Genomic DNA, 14,570 nt, shown 5'->3' with positions numbered 1-14,570 from the left:
CATTATATTCTCATCTTGAGTTCCTACATGGATCAGGTTTGAATTAAAGTTTCCACATATTATTAGGTGGCTGGCTTACATTTAGCATCCAGTTCTCTATTTTGACAACCTGCAGTCACTTTTCTGTAGTGTGCATTTCCTCCATTTGAATATTGAAGGCAGTGAGACGTATGTTGCGAGGCCTGTTGAAGGCCTGCCTTTGGGGCTAGTTGTCAGGGCAGACTTGAAAAGTTCCATGTACCCAATCATCAGAACAAACTGCTCCGCCTAGGTTTCCTGAAAGAGGATTATATGAAACTTTCTCAACAACTGCAAGACATTGACGTCAGAGACTTTTTTGGAAGAGCCTGATATGTTCCAGGAGCAAATTTAAATTGAGTGAGACTCTGCAATTGGTATGGTCTCTGGGCCTGATGCCTCGTTAAGTTGAGTGCCAGCATCTACTCATAAGGGCCTGTTTCCTAGCAAGACCAGTCAAGACCACTCTGGTGGTGTGGGGGAGGTAGTCAGTGTGGGGTCAGGATCCATATTGTTCTGCCTTTCAGAGCAGCAGACGTTGCATAGTATTCAGAAGGTGCAATGGAGGGGTGGTCTCCTTGACGGATTTGGAGATCACATGATGGCTGTCTGTATTTTCCGATCATGTGCAGGGGTTCACATCCTCGAGAAATCTGTTTGACACATCAGGTGCCCTGCCTGTTCTTATTTGGGTGCGACTGGTGAAGATGTTTTGAAGATGGTGGAGCAGCGATTAGTAACATATGGTGGTATTTTAATACCCCAAACCCATAATTTGTCTCAGTCACAGTATATTGTTTGTGCAAGTTCTGTGGTTGCAAATGATGGTAGGGCTGGCTCTGCCAGTTGCTATCCTCTGGGTGTAAGGAATGCATCAGACAGGATGTTTACAGTGCTTGAGTAAACTTAGCACATTCCCACGGTTCAAGACATCATGTCTTCCTTTTGAGGTGCATTGAGGGATGAACAAGAGTTTCTTATCTAGAATTATTTGCAGCTGTTTGAGGCTTCCTAAAGTTAAACTTCCATTGTCCTGTGCAGTAAGATGTACTTGGCCACCTAAAATGTTGCCTTTTTCTGGGTCACTCGTTGGTGGGTGCCCTGTGCAAATATTGAATGTATTTGGTTCTAGGGACTGGTTAGAAGAAGGAATGGGATGTGAGTGTACTTCCGATGGGGTGGGACAGAAGGTAGGTTACTGCTAATATGAGTACTGGTGTGTGATGAGGTGGCCGCAGGTGTACTAACTTGCCCTTTGGTTACTTACGGATCTTGAGCAGTGTGCAGGCCAGCTTTGTCAGCCTTGAGTGAGAGCTATTTGGTTGCATTGGCTTCACAAGGCTCAGAATCTTTTTTTTTACTTTAATCCTCCCCTCACACAGACACTGCAGCTGAAATAATGGAGTCTGGTGAGCAGGGCTTGGTTTGCGTGGCATGGCCTTTGATAAAGATTGGAAAAAGTTTTGTTAGAGGGGCTTTGCCTGCTAATGCGGAAGATCTTGGACAGTGGCTCCCTGCTTTAAACAGTCTTTTGCATTGCCTCTTTGTCAATGGCACTGGAGCTCCTGGTGGCCCCAAGCATGTTTGCTCTAAGGGGCCTGTCGGTTGGTTGGTTCCCTGGGATTTCAGTGCATTGTGAGTTCTAGCTTGTGTGTCTAGAGTCTTGGCAGACCCTGCATGGCAAAGGATGTGTTGGATGTTCTTCAAACTATGGGCCAGATTTACAAGGCCCTTGTGCCCCTTAGTGCCATATTTGCGGCAAAGGTTTTCCTACAAATGTGATGCTAATGGGCCACTACCATAGCACCATATTTACAATGCGGCGCAAACCTTGTAAACCCTTTGCGCCACATCATGCATAATATATGCATGATGTATGCAAGGGGGGTGTTGCCTCATTAGAGGGTCTCTAAAAATGGTGCAATGGAATCTACAAGATACCATTGCGCCATTTCTGCCGTCATTTTTAATGCCTGCTTAAAGCAGGTGTTAAAATAAGGCTCCCATTGATTTCAATGGGCCTCTTAACACTATATTGGATTACCGTCATTGTTTTTTATGCTGATCCAGTATAGCATTACAATAGCATCAAAAGAATGACACTATTGCCCCTAACATGTGCCATGGTGCGCGTATTGTAAATACGGCGCTACCATGGTGGCGTTAGGGGACGCAAGGGGTCCGCAAGAAAAGTGGCACATCACTATGTATGCCCCACTTTATTGTAAATATGGCCCTATGTCCCCTGATGGGGCTGTTTGATCATTTACCCATGATGTTACAAGGTTCTGGGGGGTTCTGTGGCTGGATCAGAAATCACTGCCACTCTTTGGGGCTGGCTGGGACCTTCTGGGGTCAATACCAGCTTCCCCATTGTTTGTGGTGTCGGTTGGCTCTGGTTGGGGCTTAAAGATGCTTCTATTTGATGGATCACTTCCCCTATTTCCTTACTGTCAGAATCCAACTCATTGGACTTTGCACCATTATTTAGCCCCTTCTCCCACCTGTGCGTCATTTTAGCACGTGTGGATAAATGTGGGACTATAGGGATAGCACAATTTTTTAGATGGGAATGCCTACCTTGCATCTCATTGACGCAAGGTAGGTTCACGCATCCAAAAAATGGTGCAAACTCCAATATTTTGACCCTAGATGTGTCTAGTGTCAAAATATAAATATGGAGTTAAATTTGCGCCAAATTTGCATTAAAATAATGATGCAAATTCGGCGCAAACAGAGTACAAATATGCCCCTTCGTATTTCCAGGTATGATGACATCACAACCAAAACCCTTGTTTGAAAAACAAAACTGCATATCAATTATAATTATCACTTCAGACTTCTGAAGCCTTCAGCACTCGACCTTGATATACCTTTGCATTCAGGAATCTCAAAAGCAATAGCTGCCAATGCCAGGATACTCCTTTCATCCGGTAGTGCTTCTCTCAGACCCTCTTATCTCTCATGCACAAGGAGCTCCTTGTCAATTTCAGCACTTGCAGCTGTGGAGAAATAATCTCTCTTGTTGAAGATTGGAACATACAAAAGAATGCACCTTGCACTCTGACCAAACTAAAACGAACACAAATATGCTTTTAGTTCTGCATGCTTTAAATAGCTAACTTGTTGAATATGAAATGATTATAAACAATAACATTTCTAAAATACTATAACATTGACATTCTTGCAAACAATTATTAAATGTGGCTTACATGTAACGTTAACTTTCATTGTGCACTTTTTACTAATATATTTCAAAGCACTATGTTTGACAATTAGTTTTACATGTTACAAAGAGAAAAATAACCATCCCTTTTTCTCACATTTTAGGAAGCATTATGACACAGCCAAGTTATGTTCCTTAAAATCTGAGCCTACCAGTCCTCATTTTGCGGAATGCTCCTTGCACTAGAGGCACCTGGGGTAAAGAATTGAAAGTGAAGAATGAGGGTTTAGTGGAATCGTCTCTTTTGCAAGTTTGTTGTCTGCAAGGCCTCATTTTGCAGCATGCCCCTTGCACCAAAGGCACCTAGAGTAAATAATTGAGAGTGAAGAATGTGGGTTTAGTGGAACCGGCTCATCTGCAAGTTTGTTGTTCTTATAATCCATGTAAGCCTTATATTCTTCATGCCCCTTTGCAACCTCAATGCCTGGGAATGGCAAAACAGGAGGTTTAGTTTAACTCTGGTCCATTTTCAAGGTCCCCCACCAGGTGGTAGGTGGAGAGGGTGGAGCGAGGGTGAGATTAGCAGGGGTGGTGCCGAGGAGCAAGGTGGGTGCAAACAGCACATGCCAATAGGCAGACCGCTTCTGTGCTCTACTGTGCTCTACTCTCTGGCAGGTGCCTAATACCACACACCTCGTCTACCTCCGATCCTCTGATCTTCCATCACTACTGAAGGCTCTGTGAGCTGTAATCACTATGCTGCTGAACACTGTGCTAGTGATGATAATGATGCTTGTCCAAGCGGGGGGATCCAACTTTGTTTACCTAAGTTACTGGGTGACTGTGCTTGACCAGAGGCTCTGCTGACCTGTGTCTGTGGGTCAATCAACAACATTGTCAGATGCCCTGCGGCATAGAAAGGGGAGGGTTGTAGTTAGTGTAGTGTGAGAACTGAGGCTACAAGACTATGTTCAGAGAAGTGTGACTTATTTTAATTTGAAGGTGGTGCATACATTTTAAATTGAAGTTATAATTATAACTTTACAATTTTTAATGTTTGTGTATTTTAAGTTGGGGTTGTATAGAAAGGATACACATAAGGTATTTCTAACTATAAATTTTCATTAACATTGTTTTTTTCATTGGATGTTAAGAATTTTTATGTTTTAATATAAATGTGGTTCAAATTGCAGTGTAGGGTATCATTAATTGGAGTTTTGTAAAGTGGACTGCAGTTCAGTACAGTGTGTCTTAGAGCCTAGTATCGTACAGTGGAGTACTGCAAAGTAGAATAGAGTGGAGTCTAACAGAATGGAGTGACACAGCGTACAGTGGAGTAAAGTGTTATGCAGTGAAGTGGCGTGGTGTGTCGTATCATGGAGTGGAGTGTAATGGCGTGTCGAACAGTAGAGCTGAGTGTTGTACAATGGAGTATTGTCAACTGGAGTGTCATGAAATGGAGTGAGGTGGAGTGTGATCACATAGAGTGTCATAGATGGTATAGGAGTGTAGCAGACTGTTGTAGAGTGTAGTGGCGTAGAGTGGAGATCAGTGGAGTAGAGTGTTGTGTAGTTCAGTGTTGTTGAGTGTACTGTCATGCAGTACTGTTTCCGAGTCTTGCACAGTGTAGTGTGGTACAGTGGAATATCATTCTTCATGAGAACACAGTGCATAGTAGAGTGGTGAGTTATAGCTACTATTGTCTGTTAAACAAGGTGAAAAGAGTGTGTGAAGAGGTCTGATAGTTATAACAATTTGAAGGTGGAGGATACATTGTAAATGGACATTAGAGCTATAACTTTAGAACTTATAAGGTTTGTGTAGTTTAAACTTGATTTGTTTAGGGAAAATAGGTTTTCCTAACTGCAACTAAGCTTTAACCTTCGTATTGTCATTGAGTTTCATAGTTTTTACATTTTTTTTAATTCAAATCAAAAATTCCATTGTTGCAAGTGGAGGCTTGCTATGTTGGGTGTTGTACAGTGTTGTGGAGGAGAGTATTGCAAAGTACATTGTCATAGATTGGAGTACTGTAGATTGGAATAGAGTAGAGTAGAGGTGAGTGTAGTAGCATATTGTGCAGTGTAGTAAAGTATTATATAGTGTAGTGGCATGGTATCTCACATACTGGAGTCAAGTACTGCAGACTGGAGCAGTGAGTTGTACAGTGGAATGGCAAGTCAACAGTAGACTAGGGTGTTGTAGGCTGTTATGGAGAGGAGTAGAGTGTTTTAGAGTGGAGTAGGATGAAGTAGAGTGTCACAGAGTGGACTCTCATCAAGTGGAGCGTCACAGAGTATGGTGGAAGAGAGTGTCATAAAGTGGAGTGCCTTGTCATTTAGTTTAGTGGTGTATCATAGAGAGAAGTTGAGTGACATGTCATTGAGTGTAATACAATGTAGTATAGTGGTGTAGAGTGAATTGGTATAGAGTGATGTAGAATGTCAGAGTCTAGAATAGTGTTGTAAAGTGGAGTTGCATACAGTGGAGTAGAGTGTCAGACAGTGGAGTGGTGTAGAGCAGAGTATAGTACAGTGGCGTAGAGTGGGATGGTAGAGTGGAGTATAGTGAAGTGGAGTATATTGGAGTGAGGTAGTGTAAAGTGCAGTAAAATGCCCTAAACCAGATTGGTGTGTTGTGGACTGTGGCAGTGTGGAGTGCAGTGGAGAGCAGTGGTGAAGCATACAGTTGAGTAAAGTGTCATAAATTGGAGTACTGTGTTGTACAGTAGAGTGCAGTGGGGTGCTGTAGAGAATTGTAACGTGATGCAGACTACAGTAGAGTAGAGTGGCATACACTCTAAATGACTTTGTAGTGTGGACTGGTGCCTATACGGTAAAGTGGATTGGCATACAATGTTATAGAGTACAATGGCATTAAGTGGAGTGGCATACAGTAGAGTAGTGGAGAAGAGTGGAGTACTGTGTCAGAGTAGATTGGAGTAAAGTGGGGTGCAGTGGTATTCAAACAGCTGTGTACAATGTTGTATAGTGGACTAGAGTATCATAGAGTAGAGTGTTGAACAGTGCCATACATTAGAGGACAATTGTGTACAGTGGAGTGAAGGAGTATAGAAAGGAGTAGAGTGAGAGAGTGGCATACAGTGTAGTAGAGCATTGTAAAGCGCAGTTGCATAGAGTATAGTAGTGTGTAACACAGTGGAGCTACGTAGGGTGGATTGATGTATAGTAGCGTACAGTGATGTAAAGTCTTGTACAGTGGAGTAGAGTTGAGTGGAGTGGTGTGCCGAAGTTTGGAGTATAGTACAATAGAATGTACTGGTATTTGTCATACAGTAATGTTGTCTGCAAAAAGAACAGATGATAGATGGAATGCTGAACAATGTCAAGTATTCACCCGTCACATATCTGTGCCTAACCCCATCTTTTTTTTACTTGCCACACCATTCTAGTTCGGATCCAGCCATATACAAATCAGTCTTCACTCTGCTTGCCATGGAAACAGTCCAGCCCAAGGCTAGATCGTCCCTGGACTGGGACTGGTTTCAGGGTATCACTCCTTATCACCCAGGCTAGCTTGAATCTGGTGTTATAGCAAACCTGGGACCCAAGTCTGGGCACACCCTTCCCACTTAGGGTGACAAATGCAAAAAGAACTGATGATGGACGGAATGCTCCAGAATGTCAAACATTCACACACTCACAGATCTGGGCCTAAATCCATCTTTTTTGCTTGCCACACTATTCCAGTTTGGACCCAGCCATATGCAAATCAGTCTTGACCCTGTTCGGGCTGAACTGTTCCCATGGGGATCAGGATCAAGACTGGCTAGCATATGGCTGGTTTCAAGCCGGGGTGGCATGATTGACAAAAAAACAATGCATCAGGTTGCAGTCTGAGTGATTGCCAGTGGCTGAGATTAATTAAAGCATTCCACTCATTTCCTTGTAGTTTTTGCATTTGTCGTAGAGTAGAGTAGCATGGAGTGGAGTGGAGTGTACTGGTGTAGTGTAGGTCGTAAAGTGCTATACATTGGAGTGTGGTCTCATGCAGTAGAGTGGAGTGCTTTGTCATATAGAAAAGTGTCTGAAGTGGAAACTGTAATAGAGTATAGTGTAGTAGCGTACAGTGAATTAGAGGAAAGTGTAATAGGGTATAGTGAAGTAACGTACAGTGGAATGTCATACAGTGAAGTGGTTTAGACTGAAGTGGTGCATTGCGGGGTGAGATGGAGTGTAGTAAAACAGTGGAGTGGGATACAGTAGAGTGGGGCATAGCGGAATACCACACAGTTGCAAATATTGAGCTGCGTATAGTCAAATAGTTCAGAATGGAGTGGCATACAGTGTAATAGACTTGAGTGGAGTTCAGAGGAGTGACATAGAGTAGAATAGCATTGCGTGGAATAGTGTAAAGTAGAATAGCATAGAGTGGAGTGGCATACAGTGGAGTGGTATAGACTGAAGTAGTATACAATGGAGTGGGGTAAAGTGAAGTGGCATATAGTGTAGTGCCATAGAGTGGCGTGGCATCCAATGTACTCATGGAGAATGAAGTAGCATACAGTGGAACAGCATAGAGTAGAGTGGTGTACAGAAGAGTGATGTAGACTGAAATAGCACATAATGGAGTAGTGTACAGTGCAGTAGCATCCAGCAAACTGGTGTAGACTGGAGTGGTAAACATTGGAATGGGGTAGAGTGTAATAATATGCAGTTGAGTGGCATACAGTGGAGTAGCATCCAATGGAATAGTGTCAAATGGAGTGGGGTAGAGTGGAGTGGCATACAGTGGATTAGCATAAACTGGAGTATAGCTGGGTGGCATACAGTGGAGTGGTGTACCCTGAAGAAGCGTAGAGTGGAGTTGCATACAGTGTAATAGCGTAGAGTGGGCTAGGGTAGAGTGGAGTAATAGCGTAGAGTGAAGTGGTGTAGAGCTGAGAGTTGTACAGTTTAGTGGCATGAAGTGTACTTGTGTGTAGTGGACTAGGGTACAATTGAGTGGCTTATAATGGAGTGGTATAGACTGGAATGACATACAGTGGTGTGGGGTGGAATATAATAGCATACATTGGAGTGGTGTGCATTGGAGGGGTGTCCAATCAAATAGCATAGAATGAAGTGCCGTAGAGCATATACTAGAGTGGCGTAAAGTGGAGTAGCATATAGTGGAGTGGCATACAGTGGATTTGCGTACAGTGGAGTGTAGCAGAGTGATGTGGCATACAGTGGCATAAAGTAGAGAGAAGTGACATACAGTATGATGGCATAGAGTGGAATAGTGTATAGTGGAGTAGCATCCAGTGGAATGGCATACATGAGTGACAGAGACTGAAGTGGAATACAGTGGCGTTGTGCACAGTGTAATAGTGAAGAGTGGAGTGGTATAAAGTGCAGTCTCCTATAGTGGAGAGATATAAAGTGGAGTGATGTACTGTTGATTAGTGTATATTAAAGTAGCTACATGGGCTTGGCATACAGATGTATAGGAAATTTAGCAGCAGTGTAGATTATGGTGTGCAGAGTAATGCAAAACAGCGAATTGTGCTGCCTTGCACTTCTCCAGATTTACCAATCAATACAAGGCCACGCATGGTGGCCATGTGTTCCTTTGTAAATGTGACTCAAATATTGTATTGCCCGTGCAACAGCATGAGTGACAAAAGTCTACTGCAATCCAATAATATAGCGAGGCCTTAGTTATATTTTGGGACATAGTACACAGTGACACCTTTGCAGCATACCATGGTAAATGGCGATAGCAATCCACTATCTAATTGGGTAATGGCTGTTTTTAGAAAATGAAAAACAGTCATATTGTTTTTACTACCATTTTGGCTATGTTCAAGGTTAAGGCCTTAGAAATAGCTAAGTAGTAGGTTTCTACCTATTACCACTATATTTAAGTGGTACTAGGTAGGGAAATATATATTTTTTTATAGATATTTTTAAATAGGTTTATGGCCACATACTGAAGTAGTTTCACAAAATGTTGTGAAATTGTGTGAGAGTACCGCAGTGACAGATATCACTGAATTTAAATGCCACAGAAAAATACTTACCCTACTAAATTGCAGTACTCAAAAACATAATCTCTTCACCATACTGTATAATCCTCTCAAATTTCATGTAAATACATTTAGCCGTTTTCACTCTACATCAAAAGCAATAGTCTATAGAAAATGCATTGGTGGAAAAACACATTTTGCGACCCTGTGTTATCTTTGCACTTTCTTAAGGATTCACCACAAGAATTTACATCATTGCAAAATGTAGAAAATGCTATAGGCCTGGAAAGTTTTAAGCTAATTCATCGAACGGGTGGAAAGATACTAGGGAGCTAATTTCAAAGGAATTCCTATCTTTGGGAATACTAACTACAACTACAGAGTGGCAGATTTAATGTGATTTCTTTCTATCTATTGTTTTTGTTATGTATATGCTTATTGGTTTACTTAATCATGTAGCCATAAATGTGTCTTTTATTTGCTCATGTAGTAATTCTGAAACTTCACATATGCAGTCTGGTTTATTTTTGGGCTTCCTTGCTACTTTTAGTAGGATTGTGCTATATATGAAGCCCAAAGTGAATGGTAGTCAGTCATTGTTATAAAATTAAGATTATAATTTTTTTCATAGTGGCTAATTATCGTGCCCTTCATGTAGTAGTTTGTATAGTTTGTTGCTAGGTCACATTTCTATTTTGTTGCAGAGGAGAACATAAGGAAGATGGCTTTTGTTTTGCTTGTTGGGCACAGTTTTATTTTGTGAGCCAGAGAGCAGGCAAAGAAAACTTATGTAGAGTGAGATGTATTCCATTCAGTATGTATATTTTTATAGATTTCCATTAGCATGTCACCATAAATAGGCCTTTCAGTTGTTCATGTAGTAAAAGCTGAAACTTTACACATACAATCTAGTTTGTTCTTTGGCCTTCATGGCTACTTTTAGTAGGATTGTGTTACATATGAAGGCCAAAGTGAATGGAAGACAATCATTGTTATTGTTATAAAAACTGAGATTATTTTTTTTTTCCTGGTGGTCAATTATCATGTCATGCAAATAGTAGTTTGTGTGGCTCACTGCAAGGGAAACATTTTCATTTTGTTGTTCTGGGGTAAATAAGAAAGATGGTTCTTGTTTGGCCTGTTGGGCCAGAGAGCATGCTACAAAGAAAACATATGCAAATTAGGATTCATTCTATTTGTTATCCGTTTATTTATAGGTTTCCATTAGTAGGTGACCATAAATGGGTCTTTAAGTTGTTTATGTAGTAAATCTGAATCTTTACATATGCAGTCTAGCTTATTTTTTGGGCTCCTTGTTACTTTTAGTAGTATTGTGCTACAAGATATCACTACGTTGAAAAACCATATAACTTAATAAATACTTAATCTAGTTACCTGCAGCACCTAAGACAATCACCTGTGCACCCTAATATCTAATGTTGCCAAATTTCAACAAAATCTGACTGGCCATTTTCGTGCTATGTGCAGTACGAAAGTCTATGTAAAATGCATTGGATTTCAGGCACCTTTTGGGAACCCCCCCTTTTTCCTCTGGACCTCCTTGACCAAATGCTGCAAATCTCTCAGAACTCTGACAAAGAAACAGAGGGTGCAGGTCTGCAAAGTTTCATGGACGTTCATCCAATGGGTGCAAAGTTATTAAGGAACAAAAATCAAAACCATCCCTATCTCTTCTCTTGTACCCTAACTATAACTACAGAGTGGCTACTAACACTCTAATATATATTTAGTGAAAAAATCAAAGCTTAAAGTGACATTATGGTGAAGTATGATAGGAAGATCTTCCTGAAATTCAGTGAAAGAATGAACATTTAGAAATGGTAATAAGATCTTAGTTTATGTTAAAAAAAATAGCAATTCACTGGAAAAAATTGTAAAGCAACATGATAATTAGACAAAAGATAAAAGGTAGTGTTTAAAAAACAAAAAAAACTACTGAAATTATCCAGACATAATTTATAGAACTAACTATAATTTACGTACTCGCAAAGCACTGCTTGTGACCTCCCATGTTACATCAACCCACTATATGAGCATGGCTTTTGGCTGTTTACAGCATTGTGCGCTACAGGGCCTGCCCTCTGGCTATGTCCTGCACACAATCCTGCCCCTTCAGCAGCGTCCAGTGTGGGGTTGGCTGTAGTGACCAGGCCTTGGCATGGCCCTGTGGGCGAGCCCGCTATTTGGCTGCAGCTCATAGGCTTCAGCCGTGCGCAGTGGACCATGGGCCAAATGACCCAGGCCAATGCAGGCCTTAGCCCAACCCATCGGGGTGCCCAAACTCCAGATGCACAGACACTCCATCCACAAGAGCACCCACGCCCCTAGAGACACCCAACGCACATTTCATTTTTTTAAGGTACTGCAATACCCCATTAAATTCCCTTTTACCTGACACTCAAGTTTCAGACCTATAGTATTCTAGAACCATGCAACCTTGCTGCAGTAACTCACGAGCAGGCTGTGCTGGGTCCCCCTGGTTTCCTCTTACAAATGTATGTTGGTCTGAGGGTCCCTACCCTGCCCTATTCATCCTTATGTTATGGATCATGGTAAGGGTGCAGCCTTTGGCTGTGCATGGTGTAGGGTTGGCCGCATGGTCGGCATTCAACCCCTCGTAGTCATGCATGGCATGGGGTTTGTCTGCGTCCGACACCCTGCAGGCAGCCAACCCATGCTGTGCACAGCTTTCAGCTGTGCACCGTTTGGGGTTCGTTGCATCGGGTTCTAGGGTTTTTTAACATACATAATATTTTACTACCATATGTAAAGCCAACAACTGGCCGCGTATGGCATTTTGGGAAAAAGCCCTCCATCCAACCTATTGCAAACAGCCTACCTTATAGCATGCACGGCCTTCTGGCATGCTCAGCATGCTGTTGATCTTGCAAGTACTGGCCACAATCAATATATATGAGGCAGATCTATCATCTTTCTTCAAAAATCACCAATATTTTTAATCTAATGTATATATCAGTACTACACACAATCTAAAGTTTAATAATAGGCATTATTATAAAAATGTTTAACTAAGCTTAAATTAAAAATATGTCTGTGAGTCTTTCTTTTCACATAATTTTTAATACTGAATTTAGTGGGCTAAAAATTGTTAAAAGAAAGACTCTGTAACATACTTTTTTTTAAACTAAAACTAGCATGTCTTTGACTCTTTCTTTTAACATTTTCCAGTTCGCAAATGCTATCAGAAGAACAACCACAAGCGAGCCTTGCACTCCAGCTGGAAAGCATAGAGCTCCAAATAGGAGTGCTTTTAAAAATATGGTAAGTTGCCCTTGGGTCATGGATTTAAGGATCCAGGAGACATACTGTTGTGTTTAATGCTGCTGGGGGATGCTACACTTCTTGCGCACCCCACCATTAAAAAAATACTTGGTGGTACCTCTGTCCCTTCTAGGGACACGCCCAAGGGTAAAAAAAAAATCTAAGTGTAAATAGCCCTCGCAGGGTATTATCGGGGGCTCCTTCACAGAGTAGAGAATAATAAATGAGAGGCCTGAGGCACTCATTTAGTATTCATGTTTTTAAAAAAAGATTTTTGTGGGTATCTCAGTGTCCACCTTGAACACACATCTTTTATTTAATTTGGGGGCCATGGGGGTGAGACTATCACTTATCCCCGCCAGCTTCCCAGCTGGCACACTCGGTGTTTGCTGGCAGTAGCTGACATATTTTTCATTAGGTGGGTGCCCTGGTGCTCACTCGATGCACCCACAACTCCATTTTTATCTGGGGCTGCTGGGGGAGCCACAAGGTCTCCAAAGCTCCAGCTGGCTCCCCTTGAGGGAGATAGACATTTTTATATCATAGGTGGGTGCCCCAGTGCCCACTCGGGGGCACCCACATTGTAGGGGGTCACTGATCCCTGCATAGGGAGCCCTAAGGAACCAAGGCCCTAGTCAGCACTTCAGCCCTCAACATACTGGATGCTGGCTGGAACCAGCACCTTTCCATTTTTTAACTGCTGCCACTAGGGTGGGAGCAAAGTGGAGTTCCCTGCCTGGGAAAGTGCTAGTCCACCTGTCATGGGTAGTGAACCACAGTGGCTGGGACACTGTGTATTATCACAACGCAGGAGATGGGGTCCTAGGAGGGGCGCACATGTCCCACCTTCCCCTTTCTCAAGAAATTTGGCTTTGGGATATGGGGTCATGAGGCCCAGCAGTGGATCAGGAAGAGAGGGATGTATGCCCCCTTGCTGTATTTAGTATTCAGTGCCAGGAGATAGGTTTCAAGGAATAGAGGCTTGGGATGGGGTTCTTATGCCCTCTCTCCTTAAATGAGCATTCAGCTCAGGGAGATGGGGTCCCTTCGGGCTGGATTGTTCCTACTGGGGAGTGACTAAGTCTGATTTGCATATGGTAGATCTCTGTCTACAGTGGCATAGTGGACGAAAAACACTGGACTGTATTACAGGCCTCATTATGGGTTTGGTGGTCTGTGGACTGCCATGGCAGCGTTGGTGGTCCGATCGCTGTCGGGTTGGAGGTCCGACCACCGTATTATGAGTCATATGGGCCTTTGGAGCAAAGGCTTCCATGGTACTGCTGGCATCGCCAGGCAGCACAGACCACCATAGTCACGAGGCAGCACAAACAGGCCGGCGGAGTCTGTGTTTCTGCTAGACACATTATGAGGTTGCACACCGCCAATGTGACCCTGGCGGTCCAACCATTACAAATCAGGAGTCAGAAACGGGGAGTATAAAAGGTAACACTCACCTGCAGGCAGCCTTACAGGTCCGGTGCCCCCATAGAGCCCATCACATACATCCTGGCCCTGCTGCTGATCATTGAAGTCGCACAAAATCCACATCGCCATGGACGCAACCAACAGTAAGCACATCACCTACCTGTGTCATTACGCTCAACAGCAGATTATCGCACCATCAGCCAAATTAAAAGGGGCTTACTCTATGGGCATCAAGTAAACGTGTAATTTTGTCCCGGGTAGGAATCATGCACAAAGAAGGACACATTCACAGTCACAAAACGTCCCATCGGGCAGGTCACTCACACTACAGAAAAACACATGTCTGCTCATCTCAGGCACAGGGCCAGTGAAGTGTACAAAACATTGTGTCACAAAACACCAACAACACAGCAACATCACATCAACAAATACAACTCACACACTCATATTGCACACATGCGATGGACTGCTGTCACATTCAACACACATATGTATGGAAGTGGCATGGAACACAAACACCACTCCCACGAAGCAGCCCTGCAATGGACACACACATCACCCACATTGCAACACAATGGAAAAACAATGGGATGCACACAAGACAGAGAGACAAATATACAAAGCTCACTATGCAAACAATACCTGCACAATAAGGATGGGGCATCAAGAGCACTCATGGAAGGC

Source organism: Pleurodeles waltl, chromosome 1_2, assembly GCF_031143425.1.
Source record: "Pleurodeles waltl isolate 20211129_DDA chromosome 1_2, aPleWal1.hap1.20221129, whole genome shotgun sequence".
NCBI classification, from domain to species: domain Eukaryota; kingdom Metazoa; phylum Chordata; class Amphibia; order Caudata; family Salamandridae; genus Pleurodeles; species Pleurodeles waltl.
The sequence above is the reverse complement of the archived record's forward strand: the minus strand, read 5'-3'. Positions refer to the sequence as shown.